The sequence below is a fragment of the Odocoileus virginianus genome, unplaced genomic scaffold, assembly GCF_023699985.2.
Source record: "Odocoileus virginianus isolate 20LAN1187 ecotype Illinois unplaced genomic scaffold, Ovbor_1.2 Unplaced_Contig_8, whole genome shotgun sequence".
NCBI classification, from domain to species: domain Eukaryota; kingdom Metazoa; phylum Chordata; class Mammalia; order Artiodactyla; family Cervidae; genus Odocoileus; species Odocoileus virginianus.
The window spans coordinates 1,760,690-1,784,465 of NW_027224325.1; the positions used below are offsets into that span (position 1 = coordinate 1,760,690).

General features: G+C 41.2%; 1 long non-coding RNA gene and 1 other non-coding gene across 3 annotated transcripts in view; both read right to left on the bottom strand.

Annotated features, from left to right (window-relative positions):
• Nucleotides 1-23,776, bottom strand: part of LOC139033905 (uncharacterized) — a 109,061-nt gene that overhangs the window by 20,087 nt on the left and 65,198 nt on the right. The gene's annotated exons all lie outside the window — the stretch shown is intronic.
• LOC139033911 (U1 spliceosomal RNA) lies at nucleotides 9,654-9,812 on the bottom strand. The gene has a single exon (XR_011486398.1). It is a non-coding gene; the product is annotated as a U1 spliceosomal RNA (small nuclear RNA).

Sequence of the window (23,776 nt, forward strand, 5' to 3'; positions counted from 1 at the left end):
GAAACAATTTTTGGTAGAGGATTTTGTGAATAGAAGTTGAGATGAATCAAATTGATTTTCTGTTAGAAGAGTGTTATAAAAGTGTCTCAAACATAAAGAATGACTCATTGGTATTCAAACCTCTGCCGTGTGGGCTCTCTCTTATCTTACAACATAAATTGGCACTGGGTACCACATGAAAGGGCTTTAGGGCATGTTCTCAGAACTTCTGATAGTAGTTTTATGTAAATTGTTTGTTAATGTCAACTCTTTCTCTTAGTAACCTAGGTCAATACCTTGTGTGGGGACTTCCCTGGTGGTCCAGTGGTGAAGACTCTGCACTTCCAGTGTGGGGGACACGGGTTCGATCCCTGGTCCAGGAAGATCCCACATGCCTCAGGGCAGCTAAGCCCATGTGCCACAACTACTGAGCCTGTGTGCTGCAACTGCTGAAGGCTGAAAGCTCTAGAGCTGTGCTGTGCAACAAGAGAAACCACTGCAATGAGAAGCCTGTGCACTGCAACTAGAGAAAGCCCACATGCAGCAGTGAAGACCCCACAAGCAAAAATAAATAAATCATTAAGTAAAAAAAAATACCTACTGTGGGTTTGCACACTCTCCCTCTGTACGTGTGTATGTATTTACTTATCATTTTTTTCTGAAATTTTTTCTGTTGTAAGATATAGACACGATACCATTTTCCCCTAAGTACTTTAGTGTATATTTCCTAAAAACAAGGACAGTATCTTTCATAACCACAGTGCAATTATGGAAATTAAGAAGTCAATACTGATTTAATAATGTTATCTCATCTTTAAGTTCATTCAAATTTTGCTCAATCGTTCCAGTAATGTCCATTAGAGTAAAAGAAAAATACAGATCATACATTGCATTATGTTGTCAAGTATCTTTAGTCTCCTTTAATCCAGAGGAAATTTTCCACATTCATTCTTTCATGACCTTGAAATATTTGAAGAGTTACAAGTCAGTTATTTTGTAGAGAGTTCCTCAACTTGGGTTGTCGGATGTTTCCTCATGATTAGCTTCAGGTTATGCATTCTAAGCAGGAATAACACAGAAGTGATGTGATCTGAGTATGTAATATTAGGAGTTGAACTGTTCGTTTTTAATGATTTGTTAAGGTAGAGCCTGCCAGGTGTCTCTATTTTAAAACTACTATTTTCCTTTAAAGTTAATTATTTCATAGGGAGATACTTTGAGACTACATAAACTTTTTGTTTCTCACCAAATTTTACCCACTAGTTTTAGTATCCATTGATGACTTGCCAGAGTCAGTATTACTATGATGATTGCCAAATGGTGATTTTTAAAATTCTATCATTCCTACTGTATTTTTTAGTTGGCATTCTACCACAAGGAAAAATGTTCTCTTCTCTATGATTTGTTTGCCAATTTATTTATACCATTATGATTCATAGATTCTTATTTTATTCAGTGGGTATCTGTTATTGACACTATTATGATGTTAAAATTGTCCCTGATTTGCCTAGTGGTAGTTTCCAATCCCAAAGAAAGGCTATGCCAAAGAATGCTCAAACTACCACACAACTGCACTCATCTCATAAGCTAGTGAAGCAATGCTCAAAATTCCCAAGCCAGGCTTCAGCAATACGTGAACCCGTGAACTTCCAGATGTTCAAGCTGGTTTTAGAAAAGGCAGAGGAACCAGAAATCAAATTGCCAACATCCGCTGGATCATCGAAGAAGCAAGAGAAAAACATGTTCCAGATGTTCCAGAAAAACATCTATTTCTGCTTTATTGACTATGCCAAAGCCTTTGACTGTGTGGATCACAATAAACTGTGGAAAATTCTGAAAGAGATGGGAATAACAGACCACCTGATCTGCCTCTTGAGAAACCTACATGTAGGTCAGGAAGCAACAGTTAGAACTGGACAGGGAACAACAGACTGGTTCCAAATAGAAAAAGGAGTACGTCAAGGCTGTATATTGTCACCCTGCTTATTTAACTTCTATGCAGAGTACATCATGAGAAACGCTGGCCTGGAAGAAGCATAAACTGGAATCAAGATTGGCAGGAGAAATATCAATAACCTCAGATATGCAGATGACACCACCCTTATGGCAGAAAGTGAAGAGGAACTAAAAAGCTTGATGAAAGTGAAAGAGGAAAATGAAAAACTGGGCTTAAAGCTCAACATTCAGAAAACTAAATCATGGCATCTGGTCCCATCATTTCATGGGAAATACATGGGGAAACAGTGGAAACAGTGTCAGACTTTATTTTTTGGGGCTCCAAAATCACTGCAGATGGAGATTGCAGCCATGAAATTAAAAGATGCTTACTTCTTGGAAGGAAAGTGATACTAACCTAGATGGCATATTAAAAAGCAGAGACATTACTTTGCCAACAAATGTTCATTTAGTTAAGGCTATGGTTTTTCCAGTGGTCATGTATAGATGTGAGAGTTGGACTGTGAAGAAAGCTGAGTGCTGAAGAATTGATGCTTTTGAACTGTGGTTGTTGGAGAAGACTCTTGAGAGTCCCTTGGACTGCAAGGAGATCCAACCAGTCCATCCTAAAGATCTGTCCTGGATGTTCATTGGAAGGACTGATACTGAAGCTGAAACTCCAATACTTTGGCCACCTCATGCGAAGAGTTGACTCATTGGAAAAGACCCTGATGCTGGGAGGGACTGGGGGCAGGAGGAGAAGGGGACGACAGAGGATGAGATGGCTGGATGGCATCACCGACTTGATGGACATGGTTTGAGTAAACTCCGGGAGTTGGTGATGGACAGGGAGGCCTGGCGTGCTGCGGTTCATGGGGTCACAAAGAGTCGGACACGACTGAGTGACTGAACAGAACTGAACTGAATCCTTTCAAACTGTCCTTTTGACATTTCTCCAAAATTCTTTAAGCTTCCTGACTTTATGACACAATATATTTCAGGTTTTTCTTGTATTTTCCTAGCCTGAGCCCTGAAGTAAGCCACTTACCTAAGAAATCCTGGTTTCTTTAGTGGAGAAGAGCATTTAGAAAAGTTCAGGTTCTAAGTGTGCTATTTCATACTGGTGTGTCATAACTTGTAGGCTCTCTCGGAGGACAGGCTCAGGCTCGCTTGTTCTCTCTCTCCCTCTCTCTCTCTCTCTCACACACACACACACACACACAATTATAAAACAATGTGCTCTTATCAATAATTCTAATTCCAGTTCAGTATTGCAGGGTTCATTTTCACCTTCCCCCTTCCATGTTACAGCTCACTTCTCTGGCAGTGAGAAATCTGTGGAACCAGTCTTGACTATTGTACTTAGCCAGCCCTGCATGTACTCTCCTGATTCTCTGATTCACTTTGGCATAATATCCTGCCATTCTAAATGGCAACCCACTCCAGTACTCTTGCCTGGAAGATCCCATGGACGGAGAAGCCTGGTAGGCTACAGTCTATGGGGTCGCAAAGAGTTGGACACGACTGAGCAACTTCACTCACTCACCTGCCATTCTAAAGCCAACCTGTACACACACAGTGATGACAGGTCCCAAAGCACCTGAAACCACTGGTGTCTGTGCTACGTTGCCAATGCTCACTGAGGTATGGTGCTGCCCCTGCTTTTTTTTTTTTTTTTTTTTTGGAGACGGGGGCCAGGTACTGGCCATTACAGACTCTTACAACAGAAATTCCAACTGGCAAAATCACTCTTCACCCTCAGTTTCTTCCACACAGTGACAGAGCTGATATGGAAGGGCTCACAGAGATTTTATGGAATGGACTCTTGGGTTTTGCATGCCCTTGATTTTAGTTCCCTTTCCCTAGGGTTCAAATATGAATCTGGTCTGTGCCCAGAATCATTCTTCTTTCCCAACCCTACCTCTCTCCTTTTAATGAGCTCTCTCTTCTTCTTCTAATGAACTCATTCTTAATACTTCACATACATAGAACCTGAGCAGCCAGGCCCTTCAAACATACCAGAAGGCATCAGCTTAAATTCTCAAAACAACTCATTTGTCAATTCTCTTAAATTATTTGCATCAACAGTTTAATTCAGAAACTCTCTTGAAGACAGAAGACAATACCACAGAAGCAACACAGAAATGAAAGGACTGTAAATTCCATCCCAAGAATCTCATCAAAGGGAAAGAACTCTCTCTTGATTTGCCTGGCCGGTCGGGACTGAAAGGAACCTGGAGAATTTTCAGTGTGAAGACTGCCCTGGGCCACATTTATCACAATGACACTATTGTCCCAACCTGCCTCTTGGAACCCTATCATCAGGAAGCGAATGCTAAACTGTTTTCTCAGAGGTGCTAACAGACACCTAATCTATCATTCCTTCATTCCTCTTGCCAACTGCAGGCCTCTGCAGAAAGACCAGCCAGGTTAGCAAAGTAGTCTGTGGCTATGAGGCTGAAGGGTATTAACTAATTTGTGCATAAAATAAGCCCAAGCATAGTGACTTGATGCATGAATATTCTCTCTCTATTGAGGTAACCGGTCATAGACTGGGTGGTGGTGGTGTTCACACTCAGTCATGTCCGACTCTTTGCAACCCCACGGACTGCAGCACGCCAGGCTTCCCTGTCCATCACCAACTCCCCAAGCTTGTTCAAACTCATGTCCATCCAGTCGGTGATATCATCCAACCATCTCATCCTCTGTCATCTCCTTCTCCTCCTGCCTTCAATCTTTCCCAGCGTCAGGGTCTTTTCCAATGAATTGGCTCTTCAGACTGGGTACGCTTGAACATTTCCTTACTAAATGGGTATTTAATAACATTCAATTACTATGAGTTGAGATAAAATCTCCTGGTTACATGGAAAATGTGCATGCAGATAATCCTGAGTTAAATCCAGAGTATATTAAATCTTCATTATTATAGATATTAACAATAGGCTCTTTACCATGGATACTGAAATTGTTTCCTTTACTAGAACGTAAGCTTCATGAGGGCAGGGAGCTTTATTTTGCTCATTGCCCTATTCTGAATATGAGTATGCCTGACTTAAAGTTGTATGTGTGTTAGTCGCTCAGTTGTGTCTGACTCTTTGCAACACCATGGACTGTAGCCTGCCAGATTCCTCTGTCCATGGACTTCTTCAGGCAAGAATACTTGTGTGGGTTGCCATGCCCTTCTCCAGACTTAAAGCTGAAGCTCAATAAATATTTGTTGAACAAATAAAAATGTTAATTATTAAACTCTATCCTCACAAGGGGAAATGGGAATTGCATGCCTCCTCTCAGACGGTGAAGAATCTGCCTGCAGTGCAGGAGACCCAGGTTCGATTCCTGGTCGGGAAGATTCCCTTGGAGAAGGGAGTGGCTACCCACTCCAGTATTCTTGCCTGGAGAATTCCATGGACAGAGCAGAGCCTAGTGGGCTACAGTCCATGGGGTTGCAAAGAGTCAGACATGACTGAATGACTAACACTTTCTGAAGACATTAGAAATTACTTAAAACAGCAGCAACAACAACAGAACACCATTCTAATGAGACATATCTGTGGGATGAATTCCCTTTATAAGCGGGTTAAGAGCCTTAGTTTAGATTTTATGTTGTTTCTGTGATCTAACATTTGCCTTTGAAAGGTATGTATATGTGTATGCATCTGTGTTCCAGCGGTAACTGCCTGGTCAATTTTAAGGATACAGAGACATATTTGCTACTCACAGTGGCGAGGAGACTTAAATAGGAATCATACTTGGAGGACCCATGTGCCCACTTGGACTATTCTATGAGAAATATCTGAAGCATTTGGGTTTTTTGGACTAAATAACTCAGACTCAGAGAATGAGCCACTGGGAGCGGCAGGAGAAAGTTACTGGGATGAGACCAACTCTTTGGGTACTGGTTAGAGCTTCCCAAAGTAGGTGGACAGCCACACAGCAGAGGTTAGGAAATGACAAGGTTCTCAGACCCGAGAGTGTGGTAGAAAGATTATAGACTGGGTTATCTACATGTCAATCATCCAGGAAAGATGTAACTAGTGTCTTGTTTGCTTTCCTGGGACTATTAGAAAGGTCACTATTCAGCACTCCCATTGGTACCCTAAAACTAGGATCTATAAAAAAATATCTAATGATCAAAAAAAAATCTAATGATCAACTATAACAAATCTCATTTTGTTCTTCAGCTCTGGACTTCCTCTTATGGAGGTGGTGGTGGTGTCAGGGCATTTAATTATGCTGGCCTCCCTTCTACAGTCTTTTTGCAGGTTCGCTAGACTAAAACCACTCTGCCATGAGAGATCTGCAAGTGAAATATGGACTTCATTCTGGAAGCATCAAGTCTACATGGCCTAAGTTTCTAGTTAATGAGATTAAACTGAAGTCTGGATTGGATCTCCACGAAGGCAGCTCAAATAGAGCGCCTGTCACAGATTTTGCATTGGTTAAAAAAAATTTTTTTTTCTTTCCTACACTGTGATTTCTTTAAGTTACTCCAATCAATCACTAAATCTAATAGACCTGCACTTCCTTGTGTAGTGGAGCTATGGAGAATAAAGGGATGAAACTGTACAAAGAAGTGTGCTGTGCCTTACGTTTATTTGGATGCTGCACCCGTCACAGGGAACAACAGTCTGAAAAGAGAGCTATCCAGGAGTTTGAGACAGTGATCTACATTGAATGGTGACTCATGATGGAGGAAATAGCTGGTGAAGAGCCTAGGATGCAATGGGGACCCGGGAGAGTGTGTTAATTCCAGCTCGAAGGGGAACAACTCAGAGGTACATGAACCAGTTCCCTCTCCTTCTCCACGCACACGAGAGTGAGGAGAGGGTCATGATAATTCTGACAATAATTGTGATAACCCCTGTTCTTTCACACAGGCAATATGACTAGTAATTACCTTGGAAAGATGTTATTAGGGGGTGGAAGATGATTATATTCTTCAATATCTTTCCCTCAGCCTAAAACAGCTTTGTACGTCATTATTGTTAACCGATCACATGAGGCTTTAGCTAAAATAATCTTATTTTAGAAACTGAAAAGAATCTGATCTTCATGGTCTGAGGAGTAAAGAACCTCTGAGATGAGTTGTGTGAAATCTGGACTATCCCAGACAATTTAGGACATATGGTCACCACAACTAGAACACATAGATAAATTCATGGACATGTAATTACCTTCATATTCTTGAAATAGTACTAAGTTTCGGCCTCTCCTAACTTAGAGGCTCAGTAATGAAGGATTCGGTTACTTTTTCTATCTCTTGAAAACTAAAAAATAAGGTTTAAGTGAGGGGATGTGTTAGACTGGCTATCCCTTCAGTTCTGAGTGGTCTTTCTAGTTAGTTTGAGAATCTATAGTGGGATCCATACGGGAGAAGGGAGTGGGAAAGTTCCTGCTGCTTTTTTCCTTTCACTTTCTAATCATTAAAAATGATTCAGGAAAAAGTTGTGTAGTCGATTAAAAAAAAAAAATGATTCAGGAGAAAAAAAAAATGATTCAGGAGGTTATTTGCTTAGTGAAGATCAACCCTGCTGAAATTTGTTCCCCATTTTTCTTAGACCTAGATAAATGCCCAACTGCTGAACACAGTATCTTGTAAGGGATTATTCTATTATTATATTAAAGATCGACTGGGGACTTATCTGGTGGCCCAGTGACTAAGACTCAGCGCTTTCAATGCAGTGGGCCCGGCTTGATCCCTGTGCTAGGATCTAGGGAACTAGATCCCATGTGTCTAAACTAAGACCCTGGCATATCCAAATAAATAGAAATAACTAATATTCTTATAAAAAAGATCAATTTGCAAAATGTTCTGAAATGTGAACTAAGTGTATCTATACTCTCCTATGATGGAGGTCAGCAAAGGTGAACTAAGACCTTCTGCTTTAACAGTGAAGGCCATAGTCCACTCTCCAATGTTTCTATTGTTTCAGCCTAGTGAACTTTTACCCACAAAAGTCCTTCTTTGAACAGTCTGATCAAAAACAAGGTCTTTAAAAAAATTTTTTAGATTGTTTACTCACAGCTAAACCTTTAGACAGGAGGCCAACTCCCAGTGTTCAGTTTCAAACAGGTTAACTTTGGGCTGAAGAGATTAAAAAAAAAAAAAATTCTGTGACTTCCAAACAGACAGGTGTGTGATGTCACTATACTTGACTTTGCTCTCCCAAGGTACATCTCAGAGCAGTACTGTGGGTTTAAGAAAAAAACTTGAATGGGCAATTTCTGTCCAGTACTGAAGTGAGAAGTGCAATTGATTAAGTGGTGACCCACAGATTTGGGTTGGAATGGTTAGACCTGCAGGTGGGAGGAGAGGAAGGCGTGGAGGGAAAGTCAGTACAGCGTGTTGCGTGCCTCCGTGTTCCTTTATACACAGAGTCTTTTCTGATCCCCGAATGTATGTTTATATACTGTGGCTTCCCAGGTGACTCGTGGTAAAGAATCTGCCTGCCAGTGCAGGAGATATGGGTTCGATCCCTGGACTGGGAAGATCCCCTGAAGGAGGAAATGGCAACCCACTCCAGTATTCTTGCCTGAGAAATCCCATGGACAGAGGAGCCTGGCAGGCTAAAGTCCACAGGGTCACAAGGAGTTGTATACAACTGAACAACTAAAACAACAGCAACATGTTTATATATTGCTTTTTCGGCATAGGGTCAAGGGCAAGGTTATAAAGGAAAAATAATTACTGTCTTAAAAGTCTCATTCTTGTGCTTTAGAAAACTAGGCTTCTCTGAGAAAACTAATAAAGTTCAGATGCACACTTTGTCCAAGTAACTCTTTGGTATTTGAGCAACCATTAGCAAAGAATAAAGATTTCTGGGGGAAATTCCCTGGCAGTTCAGTGGTTAGGACTCAGTGCTTTTACTTGCATAGCTCTCATTAAATCCCTGGTTAGGGAACTAAGATTCCACAAATCAGTTCAGTTCAGTTCAGTCGCTCAGTCGTGTCCAACTCTTTGCGACCCCATGGACTGCAGCACGCCAGGCTTCCCTGTCCATCACCAACTCCCAGAGTTTGCTCAAACTCATGTCCATTGAGTCGGTGATGCCATCCAACCATCTCATCCTCTGTCGTCCCCTTCTTCTCCCACCTTCAATCTTTCCCAGCATCAGGGGTCTTTTCAAATGAGTTGGTTTTTCACACCAGGTGGCCAAAGTATTGAAGTTTCAGCTTCAGCATCAGTCCTTCCAATGAATATTCAGGACTGACTTCCTTTAGGATGAACAGACAGCAGAGTTTATTCAGATCATCTAGAACAGGGGTCCACAGCCCTAGTAGCTTATAGCCCCCAGGCCATAGTACCTTAACCAGGCCACATAGTAGGAGGTGAATGGCAAGGAGTGAGCGAAGCAAAGTTCAATACGCTTTGTTTCGCTCACTCACCTGCTGCTCCCCACCCCCCACTTCCATTCAGGGAAAAATTGTCTTCCACGGAACAAGTTCCTGGGGCCAAAAAGTTGGGAACCACTGATCTAGAAGACAGTGCAGTCAGCTGGAGCTATTTAGAACATATAATAATTGATGGTTATTAATAATAATGGTAAAGTCCCTACCATTTATTGAGTGCTTATTATGGTCTACTGGGTACTGTTCTGCATAGCAGGTACAAATGTTATTCCCAATTTATAGTTAGATTTACAGATAAAATCAAAGCACAGATTAAGTAACTTGACATGTTGTACTTAATAGGAGCAAGTTCAAACCCACCTCTGTCAGACTTTATTTATTTATTTTTTTTTAGCGCGAACACAGTCCCCCACTACCACAAATTATGCAGTAGAGTTTCCCACATTTGGGGAAATCGCAGGGGTCAGCACATCCGGAGTGCAATGGATAAGCCTCGCCCTGGGAAAACCACCTTTGTGATCATGGTATCTCCCCTGCCAGGTAAGTATCTGTCAGACTTTAAAATTTAAGTCTTACATGTTTTGCTTTATTGCTGTATATTCTAATCCTAATTTTTTCTTAATATATTTTCAAAAAAAGACAAATCTATATTCCACATTGATTAAGAGCATAGGGAACTATTAAAATGTTTTAGGACATTATAAATCTAATATATATATATATATATGCTGGTATTTTTAACATTTATTTATTTATTTACTTATTTTTCGCTGTGATGGGCCTTCGTTGCTGCTCAGGGATTTTCTCTAGGTTTGGTGAGTAGGGGCTACTCTCTAGTTGCAATGCTCAGGCTAATCACTGTGATGGCTTCTCTTGTTGCTGAGCACTGGTTCTAAGGTGTGCAGGCTTCAGCAGCTGTGGCACATGGGCCTCAGTAAATGGGGCTCCTGGGCTCTAAAGCACAGGCTCAATATTAGTTGCTCTGTGGCATGTGGGATCCTCCCAACTCAGGGATCGAACACATGTCTCCTGCATTGCCAGCAAGATTCCTTACCGCTGAGCCTCCAGGAAAACCCTGTTGGTATTTTAAAAGTAAGTGTTAAATATCTAGAAATTTCTATCATATCGAAGAGAATGGACAATGCCTTCATTTATTCATGTGTGGGTTCAAGGAAGGTTTGATTGCACATCTCTTATGTTTGTCTTAACCATTCCTTAAAGGACCAACTTTATTTAAAATTCCTTCACTCTGGGGTGATTAACTCATCAAGATTTGCTTGAGAATTTTCCTAGTTTTAGCACTCTAAGTCCTGAACACCAAGAAACCACTCCCTCAGTCCTTGAAAAATCAGGATGGTTGTTCCCTTTAGCTTCACAACACATGTGGGTGCGTTAAGGTTGTTTTTGGATGGTGGTGATAGGATCCAATGGGCTTGAGTCCTCTCTTGGGGAGAAAGACAGAAGTTGAGTTTCTGTCTTTCTGGGAGCACCTCAAGTGATGGAGAAAGTTTTTCCTGAACCTTCATTTCATTTTTAGTTTTTTATCACTTTTATACCTTTCTTTTGCATCCTGAACTAAAAATCTATCTCAGAGAAGCTTCCATTCACATTTCTTATCCTACCACATGACTACAAAATGGAATGAAATAAATTATTTCCCCAAGTCATGCCCGCCCCAGTCTTTCCACCTTCAAACAACGTATCTCCTAACAACTCAACATTTCTTATATTATTTTACCATCATGATTACTCTCTCCCAAATACAGTTTGATCCTGTGCTTAGTTGTTCCGTCTTATCTGACTCTTTATAACTCTTTGGACTAGCCCACCAGGCTCCTCTGTCCATGGGACTATTCAAGTAAGAATACTGGAGTGGGTTGGTGGGTTGCCATTTTCCTCTTCGAAGGGATCTTCCTGACCCAGGGATCAAACCCAAGTCTCCTGTGTCTCCTGCATTACAGACGGATTCTTTACCTGCTGAGCCATCAGGGAAACCCAATATTGTCATTTCTAGAAAGCTAATCAGCAGAGTATGTCACCTCCTTTGTCCAGAATCTATACTTCCTTTATTATTTTTTTTTTTAGTAAAAGGTAAAAGATTTGTTTGGTCTTATGCTTCCTTTAATTTAGCTTAATATCATAGTATTTTTCTTGGCAGTTATTAACTTAGATTGAGTTCTTATCTACTCAAACTTTCAAGCATTTTTTTCATGCGCTTCTGCTATGCTGTATTGTTTATCTTGTACATGCAGTTATTTTTTCTAGCTTGAAGTAAAGCACCTTACATTTAAGTCTGCTAAATTTTCAACTGCCAGCCTCTGCCTGCTTTTCTAAAATCACCCATTTCCAGTTTTGTTTGACTTACAGGTTTGATGAGCATATTTTCATGTCAATAATTGAACTGTTAAAAGGACAAAGCCTTCACTGGGATCTTTCCTTATGTTTATATTAATCCACTAATTAGTCTTTAGTTACAATAATTCAACAATTTGAAATTAATCTAATTTATTAGTAACAATATATATTTACAACTTCACCTCATATAAAACCAGTGTGGCAGGAGAGTGAAGTAACAATAGAAAACACTCTTTGATGATGAAATATTTACTGCTTCTGTCAAAACTGTGGAACTTCTTTCTAGACCTCATGTTTTTTGACCAAGGGAGGCATTTCCCATCGTAATTCTCCACTTTATTTACTGGGCTTGGCACTGAGTAAGTTTCAGTTATTAAAGAAGATCAAATCTTCTATCAAAGAACAAAGATTTGGCCTTGTTAAAGATGTTCCAAAAATATATCACAGATTTCTTAGGTAAGTCCAAAAGAGGAGTTACAAATAGGCTCAGGAATACACACAGAGTCTTCCAAATGTATTCCTTTAAAGGAGAGGACACTTTTCAAAAGGGTAAGTATCACTGTGTTTGTTAAGCCATCAAAGACAGTTTAACCTAGTAGTCAAATACATTAGCTTTGACCTGGTTCAATGCCCAGTTCTGCCACTTGCCAGCTGTTTGATTTGGGGCAAATATATTAATGCCTTAGCTTAGTGCCTGGCATCTAGTGAGAGCTATAACAATAAAAGTAACTACTATTTATTAAGCATCATTTCATGCTAGGCACTGCATGAAGTGCTTAACATGCTGCCTCATGTTTTTTTTCCAAACAATTCTATGAAGTGGACACTTTTGTTATCCCTAGATCACAGGTGAGAAAAATTGAAATGGAAAGATTATGCAATTTGCTAAAGTTAAACATGGACTCTGACTCCAGACCAGGATCCCAAACACAATTCTATCCTGCCAGTCCTTGAATATAGATAAAACCCTCACTAGGTCTTAAAACTTTGAGAGTATGAATAGGAAGGATACTGACCAGCAACCAGTCAGGCAGCTTCCAGGAGCCCAAAAGGTCCTCCAGGGCAAAGTTTTACTTTGATGATTCACCGGGGTGAGGCTCTGGCCGTCAGTCTTACAGGCTTAGAAATCCAATTTATTATAGATTGTGGATTTATCTCCCAGAGCATAGTCAAGCTTCCAGAAACTGGTATTCAAAATCAGAGCACCAGTTTATTCACAATGAAAGTTATTAATAAAAATAGAATAGCCAACGGCTAAAACATTTGTGTCCTGTGACCAGCACCTGAGAATCAGATTCTAAGGGCAGACTGCTTGCTGAGCATGGAATCAGATATGAGGATGTCTGTTTTATGTATGAATGTTTCATAGAACCAAACTCATCCAGCTCCAAAGCAATAATTTACTTGCCTCTAGAACTGAATAGGCCAATATAACCTCTCACTCAAAAACACTGGGATAAACACTACCAGCATTTGTTTCTTAGACCCACTTTTCTTCCTGTTGTTTTCTTTTCTCTTTGGTGGGAGGGGGGGGTGACCAATTCTTTCCTGATTTTAGGTTAATTTTTTTTTTCCGGGTTACAGCATAATTCTTCTTTGACTAAGATTTTCATTTTTATATTTATTTATCTATGTATTTTTGTATTGCTACACTGCGTGACTCACCAACCAGGGACTGAACCCATGCCCTGGGCAGTGAAAGCGTGGTCCTAACCACTGGACCACCAGGGAATTCCCAGTTTTTGAACAACAATTTGCTGGTCCATTACACGTTGATTTGAAGGTTTATATCTAAAAAAGCCACTTTAGTTACAGGTTCTTGCTGGGGAGTCCTCTCTCTGAGGTCCAGAAGTACTGACAGCAACAATAAAAGACAAGACCCCATCCCTCCGGTGAAAGCTGTTTTTTCCTTTCTAAAGATCTTGTTGGTTGGCTTTCTAGCTTCAGAAATAAGAGAGTATTGCTGTCTGAGGTTGAATGCCAAAGAACTGATGCTTTCGAATCATGGTGTTGGAGAAGACTCTTGAGAGTTCCTTGGACTGCAAGGAGATCAAACCAATCAATCCTAAAGGAAATAAACCCTGAATATTCATTGGAAGGACTGATGCTGAAGCTGAAACTCCAATATTTTGGCTACCTGATGTGAAGAACTGACTCACTGGAAAAGACCCTGATGCTGGGAAAGATTGAAAGCAGGAGCAGAAGGGGATGAAAGAGGTTGAGATGGTAGATAGCATCACTGACCCAATGGAGATGAATTTGAGCAATCTCTGGGAGAAAGTGAAGAACAGGGAAGCCTGGCGTGCTGCAGTCTGTGGGGTCAAAAGGAGTCCAACAATAACTAAAAACTAAAAGATAACACTGTGTTCTGTAGCTAGTGAAGAGATAGACTGCTTGGAGGGATTTACGTAGTTCTGCAGACTCCGTTGGCTATGCCAGCTCTGGGTGAGTCAGGTGCACACGGTGTTAAGCGATTTGTTTTTTCTTGGCTCTTTGCTGTAGGTCCAGGCAGCTACATCAACAGTAGCCTTTCTACTCCCATGCAGAGCTTCCAGAATGCCTGGGAGCCTCCTGCTGATAACAACATGGAATGCTTGAAACTAGTGAAGATAAGGCTGGAAGCTCTACTGGGTAGAGCAGTCAACACTTAAAGGAGGCATGATCCAGCAATCCCACTACTGGGCATATACCCTGAGAAAACCATAATTGAAAAAGACACATGTACCCCAATGTTCATTGCAGCACTATTTACAATAGCTAGGACATGGAAGCAACCTAGATGTTCATCAATAGGTAATTGGATAAAGAAGCTGTGGTAGATATAAACAATGGACTATTACTCAGCCACAAAAAAGAAAATATTTTAGTTTGTTCTAATGATGTGGATGAACCTAGAGCCTATTATATAGAGTGAAGTCCAAAAGAGAAAAACATCATATATTAATGCATATATATGGAATCTAGAAAGATGGTACTGATGAACCTATTTGCAGGGCAGCAATGGAGACACAGACATAGAGAACAGACTTATGGACACAGTAGGGGAAGGAGAGGGTGGGACGAATTGAGAGAGTAGCATGGAAACATATACATTACCATATGTAAAATAGATAGCCAGTGGGAATTTGCTGTATGATGCAGGGAGCTCAAACCTGTGCTCTGTGACAACCTAGAGGGGTGGGATGGGGTGGGAGGTGGGAGGGAGGCTCAAGAGAGAGGACATATATATACCTCCATGGCTGATTCATGTTGCTGTATGGCAGAAACCAACACAATACTGTCATTGTCCTTCAATTAAAAATAAATAAATTAAAGACTTAAAGGAGGGAAGCTGCTCTCAGAACCTTTGGACCCAGGGTAACTGCAGAGTTTCAAGTCAAATAACGTGACCCAGCAATCCCACTTCTGGGCATACACACCAAGGAAACCAGATCTGAAAGAGACACGTGCACCCCAGTGTTCATTGCAGCACTGATTATATTAGCCAGGACGTGGAAGCAACCTAGATGCCCATCAGCAGACGAATGGATAAGGAAGCTGTGGTACATATACACTATGGAATATTACTCAGCCATTAAAAGGAATTCATTTGAATCAGTTCTAATGAGATGGATGAAACTGGAGCCCATTATACAGAGTGAAGTAAGTCAGAAAGATAAAGACCAATACAGTATACTAATGCATATATATGGAGTTTAGAGGGATGGTAACGATGTTCCTATATGCAGAACAGAAAAAGAGACACAGATGTACAGAACAGAATTTTGGACTCTGTGGGAGAAGGTGAGGGTGGGATGTTTCGAGAGAATAGCATCGAAACATGTATATTATCTAGGGTGAAACAGATCACCAGCCGAGGCTGAATGCATGAGACAAATGCTTGGGCCTGGTGCACTGGGAAGACCCAGAGGAATCGGGTGGAGAGGGAGGTGGGAGGGGGGGATCGGGATGGGGAACACATGTAAATCCATGGCTGATTCATGTCAATGTATAGCAAAAACCACTACAATATTGTAATTAGCCTCCAACTAATAAAAATAAATGGAAAAAAAAAATAAAGTCAAGTAATGGATACCTCAACCTACTCCAGTATTCTTGTCTGGAGAATTCCATGGATAGAGGAGCCTGGTGGGCTATAGTCTATGGGGTTGAAAAGAGTCGGACACGACTGAGTGACTAACATGTTTACATACAACGGGTGCCTCACTACCAGTGTGTGCTACATGCAGCTGTGAACAGCGGGTGACAGGGGAAAAGGGCGTGGACAAGTTCCTCTCTTCTCCTTCTGCAGGTGGGGACTTCACACATCTTCAGGGTACAGGGAAAAGGAAGATGGTCCTGCCAGCGCAGTATTTGCCCAGCTCTAGACTACTGGGCTGCCACATCGGGAAGGTACAAGAATGGAAACCCCTGACTTTCGAGGCCTACCATTCCAGTTCCGTTCTGCAGGATGGGAAGAATCTGGGTCTACCAGACCCCGAACTTCCAGTGCATAAACACAGGACACTGGGTAGACTCAATAATAGCCACAGCCTCTCCCTGGAGATATCTCTAAATGGTGCTGGGAGAGGAGCAGGGTGAATCAGGAAGTCAGGATACTGCTACCCATTCTTTCCACTGAAGGCTAACCAGGGGACTAGACTGTCGGTCCACCCACTCCAAATATCATGATTTACCATACCAACTTTGGGCTTCCCAGGTGGTGCCATTAGTACAGAATCCCCCTGCCAGTGCAGGAGACACAGAAGACACAGGTTCAATCCCTGGATCAGGAAGACCCCCTGGAGAAGGAGACGGCAACCCACTCCAGTGTTCTTGCCTGGAGAATCCGTTGGACAGAGGAGCCTGGCGGGCTACAGGCCATAGGGTGACAAAGAGTCGGACAGGACTGAAGCAATTTAGCACAGGCACACAGCTTTCCCCAACAATCATACATTAAAGGGAAGCTGCCCCCAGTGTCCAGGGGTTAGCTGAGTAGACGACTTGGCCCCTTTATAACTCCAGATTCTTGCAAGGAGTTTGTTTTCTGAACATTCCTCTCTGCACACTCCCCTCTGTCTTAATTGGCCCTACCCATTGAGGTGTATTCCAGATCTTTCTCCTGTATCTTTGGCTTGGCTCAAGCCTCTGAACTCTCCACAGAGGAGACTAAAAGCAGAGAGATGGCCAAAATAGGCAGTCAGGGAAGAACACAGGCATTCCTACTGCATCTGCTCAGTCTCTCAGCAATCCTCATGTCAGGGGACTACTCAAGTCTCCAGGCTGAGCCCAGAGACAGAGCTCCCCTTCCTCGCTCCCAGGGTGAGACGCAGAACAACGTTTCTCAGAGGTGGTCTTCTGAGTGCTGAAAGTTGTAGACACTGGTGAGGAATGTGGGTGTCCAGCAGCTCTCCTCCGGACATGATTCCTCGGAGCTGTCCCTGGCTCTGTGTGAGGCAGGGTCTGACAGACTGTACTCCCAACCTAACTCCTTGTCCCTTCTCTCATTACCACTGGTTCTCACAGGAGTTGTTGCTCATGGTTGCCACAGGTAATACCTATTATTATTGTTGCTCTTTTTAACACTCTTGAGAACCACATGCAGGGCTGAAAGATTTCCACAAAGCCAGGCAGTAGTGACAGGCAACCACTTTGGCAAGGCTTGCTTCACTGATTGACTCAGAAACATCTGTTGAATATTGGCACGTGCAATGTGAACGTGCAGCTTGACAATGTGGAGGGAAACAAAGATGAATGGGAAAACAAGATTCTCTCTTTCAGGGGGTTACATTCTAACGGAGGCCTTTTTTGTTATTGTTTAGTCACTGAGTCATGTCTGACTCTTTGTGAGCCCATGGACTGTAGCCCACCAGGCTCCTCTGTCCTTGGGATTTCCCAGGCAAGAACACTAGGGTGGGTAGCCATTCCCTTTTCCAGGGGATCTTCCTGACTCAGGGATTGAACCCACATCTCCTGCATTGGCAGGTGGATTCTTTACCACTGAACCACCAGGGAAGCCCAATGGAAGTCTAGGTACATCTATAAATCACTGAAATATAAGGTGAGAACAGAACGGCAGCTCACAGCTGTACTCTCCAAATCTGGAAAAGTTGAAGGATTTTCAACCATCAGGCCACCAGGCAGATGCCTGCTCATCTCCTGGGGTTGTCTAAGAAGGCAACACTAAGGTTAATAAAGTCAATTGTAACATGTTAAGCACCATAAAGTAAATATTTCATAATGCCCTATGTACCCACAGCATGTGTATATAACAGGGGCTCAGTGTTTCATCATTTTCTTTTAAATGGATCTCTTTTAAATTAATGAAATGTGTTGCCTACCCTTCACCTCCCTTTTATGAAAGGGAAAGAAAAATAGATGTAAGAAATAGAAGCTGCACTTCCCTGTTCCTCAGGGCAACTGACAAGAGAACAAACAGCGTTCAGTACCAAGAATAAAGTTGACTCATACTCTTAGGCTCTTTCTCCTTTTAGAGTGCATTGATTGAAGACTTGGAAGGGGATAACATTCATTCTCTTAGGGAAACAGACGAAGTCGCCAAGGGAGAGAGGGTAAGGAGGGAACAGGGAAAATGAGATTAAGGAACAGGAGGCAGTGGCTACTGCACTGCCTTTGACAGTCTCTTCATTCCCACAGAAAAGGCTGTTCCAGGAAATTTATATTCTAGGCAGAGTGAGAAGGATGAGTAGAAATCATATATATTCTGGCCCAACATCCTAGGGGAAGAAAGTAAGTCTTGTGACAACATGAGTATCTTTGTGGCCTGGTACCAGCCCAAGGGGCTTCCTACGTGGCACAGTAGTAAAGAAACTGCCTGACAATGCAGGAGACACAGGAGATGCATCCTGATCCCTCAGTCAGGAAGATCCCCTGGAGGAGGAAATGGCAACCCACTCCAGTCTTCTTGCCTGGAAAATCTCAAAGACAGAAGAGCCTGGTAGGCTATAGTTCATGGGGTTGCAAATAGTTGGACACGAATGAGCACCCATGAGCACGTACCAGCCCAAGGTCCGCAGGTCTAGAAAACTTAAAAACAAAATCAACAAGAGTATAAACTCTAATATAGAGAATTAGAAGTAAAGAGAGGAGGTGAACATTTCCCAAAGCAGGGTTTCCATGAGTGCCATTAAGTAACCTCAGGTCAAGAGATGAGAGCCTAAAATCCAGGAAGGGCCCAAGGTGCATGTGTAGGACAAGGACACCATATGTCTTCCACAAGCACACCTCAAAATAGTGGCATGAAGGAAAATAGCACATAGACAGCTCTAACACTGGGATCCTGGCTTTCTAGATAAAGGAAGTAAAAAAGATGTTTTGCCCTCCAGTAAATTCATTTTATTCTGTATCATTGCCTTTGCTATCCTTTCTCCTATTCCTATCAGTTGTCTTTACACTATTTAAATATTCATGTTTGTTTTTATACAAACTGCTTGAGGGCAGGGATAATGTGTACCTTTGCCTTTGATGGAAACTAGCTCAGTGCCTGTTCTTATTAGGTCACTAAGAAATGCTATTTGATTTAATGTTATAGGAGAATTAGACTTCAAGGGTCAACAGCTGCAAGGGCTGGCAATCCATAGAATTTCCATGAGGCAAAGCCACACTTGGCAATTATAAGGGCATACCAGTGAAGTGAAGAGAAGCGTCAGATTTTGCAATAGTTCTGCAAATAAGATAGATTTTCTGGAGTGGCTGTATTCTCAGAAAATTATGTGCTGAATGCCAAAAAGTAATCCAGGTTCTCACTTTTATAGAGATCATGCAAGATATAATCTCTGCCAGATTCAAATGGAAAAGGGTGACATTTATAAGTTTTCTTAGCACTATATAGCATTATGCTAGGTATTACACATGTAGAATATTTTAAAAAGTAAGATGTTATTACTGCCTTCAAGCTTAAAACCTTAACATAAAGTCAGTGTGAATATACATAAACTAATCAATGTTTACACTGGAGAAGGAAATGGCAACCCACTCCAGTTCTCTTGCCTGGAAAATCCCATGGATGGAGAAGTCTGGTAGGCTGCAGTACATGGGGTCACAAAGAGTCAGACACGACTGAGCGACTTCATTTTCACTTTATAAATTAAATATTTTAGCACTGCTATTGGAAAATGTGCCCTAAGATGGTGGCCTTTAGATGAGTCTTCAAGACCCCCAATTTTTGTGGGTCTTTACTCCCCTGAGGCTTCACAAAGCTATTCTGTGGACATTTGAAATATAATAAAGTTTATTGCTTTAAACCCCACCCCACTCCACCTTACTCACACCTATTTATACTTTGAGATAGCATTTCATATAACTGGTGTAATGATGTGCTTAGCTCTTAATTCTTAATGCTCTAGCCTTTGAGCTTGAATCTATAACCCTAACTTGCAGTTTAAGCTTCACTCAAGAACTCAGATTCTTCCTGCTAGAGAGCATGAGAAGATTTGGTCACTAGTTAAAGATTCAGTCTCAAAGGTAATCGAGTTTTAAGGAGGTTCCTGCCTTATACTTCTATTCCCCAGAACTAGATTTCTTGCTGGTAATTTCCCCTCCCATGAATAGAATTACAGTCTCCAAAACTATATTCTTTTCAATGGGGTCTCTGTTTTCTATAATTTTTTTGAATGCCAACTTTCTGCACACCTGTTCTGTTCACGTTGTCTAATACTTGCTCAGATTAACATCCTGAATCTTAGATTCGTTTTAGACTTTTACCATAAGTTAAAACTTTCTGCATGGTCGTTGGGGGCTAGCTTTGGTGACAGAGTCACAAAGAAGGCAATAGCTCAAGGGTCTCTTATTTCAAGGGTTTCTCCTTGCAAGTTAAGAAGAGCAAGTAAGAGGCTGCAGCTCTGTGACTGGCTCATAGTCATCACCTTGTTCATGTTCCAAACACTAGAATATATGATTTCTGCTTTAAGCCATGAGGCAAGGAAAGGGGTATTTTAGGGAAAAGGTTTAATACAGCATTAAGTGGATTAGATAGCAAGATGATCAAGATACTATGTACCTTAGCAAGATACTGAGATACTTATCAAGATACTATATTCCTTCTGGAGAAGGAAATGGCAACCCATTCCAGAATTCTTGCCTGGAGAATTCCATGGACAGAGGAGCCTGGAAGGCTAGAGTTCATGGGATTGCAAAGAGTAGGACACAACTGATCAACTAACACTAGCATTTACACAGATCAAACGAGATAATGCAAGCGAAGTAACCAGCACAGTTCCTGGCACTCCACAACCACTAGTTCTTTTTCCTCTGCATATATATCTTACAGTTAAAGTATTTTTGCATACATTAACCCCCCAAAACCTTCTGAATTAGGTGTTTCCCCAAAGAATAGTGACTTGACCCCCAAAGGAGCTCATTTGAAAAACCACAGTGCTGAGAGTCAGACTTAGGTCTTCAGACACCAAAGCCAGTTCCCTTTCCCCTACACTCCAGACTGTTCTTATTGCATTGTCCTAAATTTAAGACTGTGAAGGCCTGGACTGGAATGTTCACAATGGGATAGAGATCAAGGACTGATGTGAGTTTCTGGGTAGCAGAGCTTTGTAAAAAAAAAAAAAAAAAGAAAGAAAAGAAAAAAAACGTTATCTCTTTCAGGATACATCTATTTTCACATTTTAACATTTCTAAAATTGAGACAATTGGTCTTTTTCAGTTGTTTTTACCTCTCAGCAGGAGGAAGAGGAGGAGGAGGCAGCATGTAACTGCTATTATCCGCTCATCCACAAACTTGGTTGTTATTCCTGATGGCAGGACAGGTCAACTAAAATCCATGGACATTTTAGTAAAAAAAAAAAAAACCCAATAAAACAAAAATAAAAACAAAACCATTTAAGCTCCGTTTACACAAGAAATATGAATCCTAATTGTTGTCTGAAAACCTTCCCTTAATACCTTTTGGTAAGATGAAGAAAGCACCAGCATCAAAACTTGTAGACTGGATATCAGGAGCTTGGAAGAAAATTACAGAAAAAAATGGTGGAACCCTGCTTAAGGAATGTTGCAGAAGACAGACCCCAAATGTAGAGACTGAACTACTGTAACATTCATTAGTTTTCCTTTTATTGATGCGCTAGTGTTTCTTGTTCAGTCCCTAAGTTGTGTCCAACTCTTTGTGACCCCAAGGACTGCAGCACGCCAGGCTTCCCTGTTCTTCACTGTCTCCTGGAGTTTGCTCAATTCATGTCCATTGAGTTGGTGATGCTATCTAACCATCTCATCCTCTGCCACCCCTTTCTCCTTTTGCCTTCAATCTTTCCCAGCATCAGGGTCTTTTCCAATGAGTCAGCTCTTCGCATCAGATGGCCAAAGTATTGGAGTTTCAGCTTCAGCATCAGTTTTTTCAATGAATAGATTTCCTTTAGGATTGATTGGTTTGATCTTGCAGTCCAAGTTACTTTCAAGGGTCATCTCCAGCACCACAATTCGAAAGTATCAACTCTTCGGCACTCAGCCTTCTTTATGGTCCCGCTCTCGTGGATCACAGCCTTGTCATGGCGAAGGGGCTTGCATAACTCAGTGAAGCTATGAGCCATGTGTGCAGGGCACCCAAGATGGACGAGTCATAGTGGAGAGTTCTGACAAAATGTGGCCCACTGGAAGAGGAAATGGCAAACCACTCCAGTATTCTTCTATGAGAACTCCATGAACAGTATGAAAAATGCACTAGTGTGATATATGATAAAAATACATGCTTAAATAAACTTAATAGGGTCTTTAATAAGGGCTGCATGAATAGACAGCATTGCCCCATTGATTAACTTGTGGCATTCTTTTCTTTGTTAGCAGTATATAAAATAATGATATGGCCTACAATTGCTGATGTCTTAAATTTGATGAGGATGGCCATGTTATATTTGTATAAATGCTCCACAGTTTATACAGTTAGCTCATTGTAGTCATCTTAGTAACCTTGTGATATTAGGAGCAAAATATTAGCATTAAGTTTTATCGATGGGAAAAACAAGGCAGATTAAATAACCTACAGAGCCAGCTATAGATCAGGATAAGGACTCTTCCAAATTCAGTCATCTAGAATAAGTCTAACACTCTTTTTTTCCCTCTAAGATTTCAACACTCATGTTAGTCTAAAAGTTACCTTTAAACAAAAAAAGAGCAGACCTGATGAGAATGTAATAGTTCAGGATGAGTATTAAAAATGCCTCCTTTTTGGCAAGGGAAGTGATTGTCATGGCTGTTAAGTAATAAATCACTCTTACAGCCTAGAACTGTGTACTACCACACAAAAGGTGTTGAATAAATAATAGAAGTTGTATCGCTCAGGGTAGTTAATGCTAGCTATCCTAGCAGTCAAACCCTGCATTCTTAATGGCTTAACCAGCAAAATTATATAGCTCACACTTTGCCCTATATCTAGCCCAGGTTGGCAGGCAGTGAAGGTGGCATTGTTCTATTCCACACCTTCACTCAATTAACCAAGATGACTCAGGATCTACAATCTTTCAGCTGTACATGTGGAAAATGTAACTCCTGAGGTCACTGTGAGGGGGTGAAAGGGTCAGAGGAGGCACACTGGCTTATAACTTCCTCAGCCTGAAAGTGACACAGGACTTCCTTCAGGATATGAGCCAGAAGTCATCACTTGACCCTAACCTAGCTGAAGGAAGGCTGGGAAAAGCAGAGGAGCAAAGGAATATTTGGTGATTGCAGTCTGTTACAATAGTCCTATCACCATTTCCTTGAGGACAAGAATGTTTTATTTACTGATATTCCCAAATATCTAGAATAGTATCTGGCTTATACTGTTCACGAATAATTACTGAATTAATAAATCAGTGAATTAGTAAGTGGTATATCATGTTGGTTTTCCTTGTTTCGACTCTGAATCTACTCTGGAAAGTTTCTAGATAGAATTAGATACTCAAGTTCAGGTTAATATTTCCAAAATGCCTAGAGTCAACAAGCAGGTGTTTGGGTAAGAATTTATTTGAAGCTGGCAAACTCATTCTCAAAGTAATTATTAATAGATCACATGAAATCTTTTCTATAGGAGCTTAATGATTCTTTAAATTTACCAAAATATTAGGAAACAACACTCAACTCTAAAAGCCAGGAAGGTCTCTTGGTTTCACTTATAAATGAACACAGACTGCAATCTTCATTAAAATCATTCCTTAGGGAGTGCGAAATAATTTGC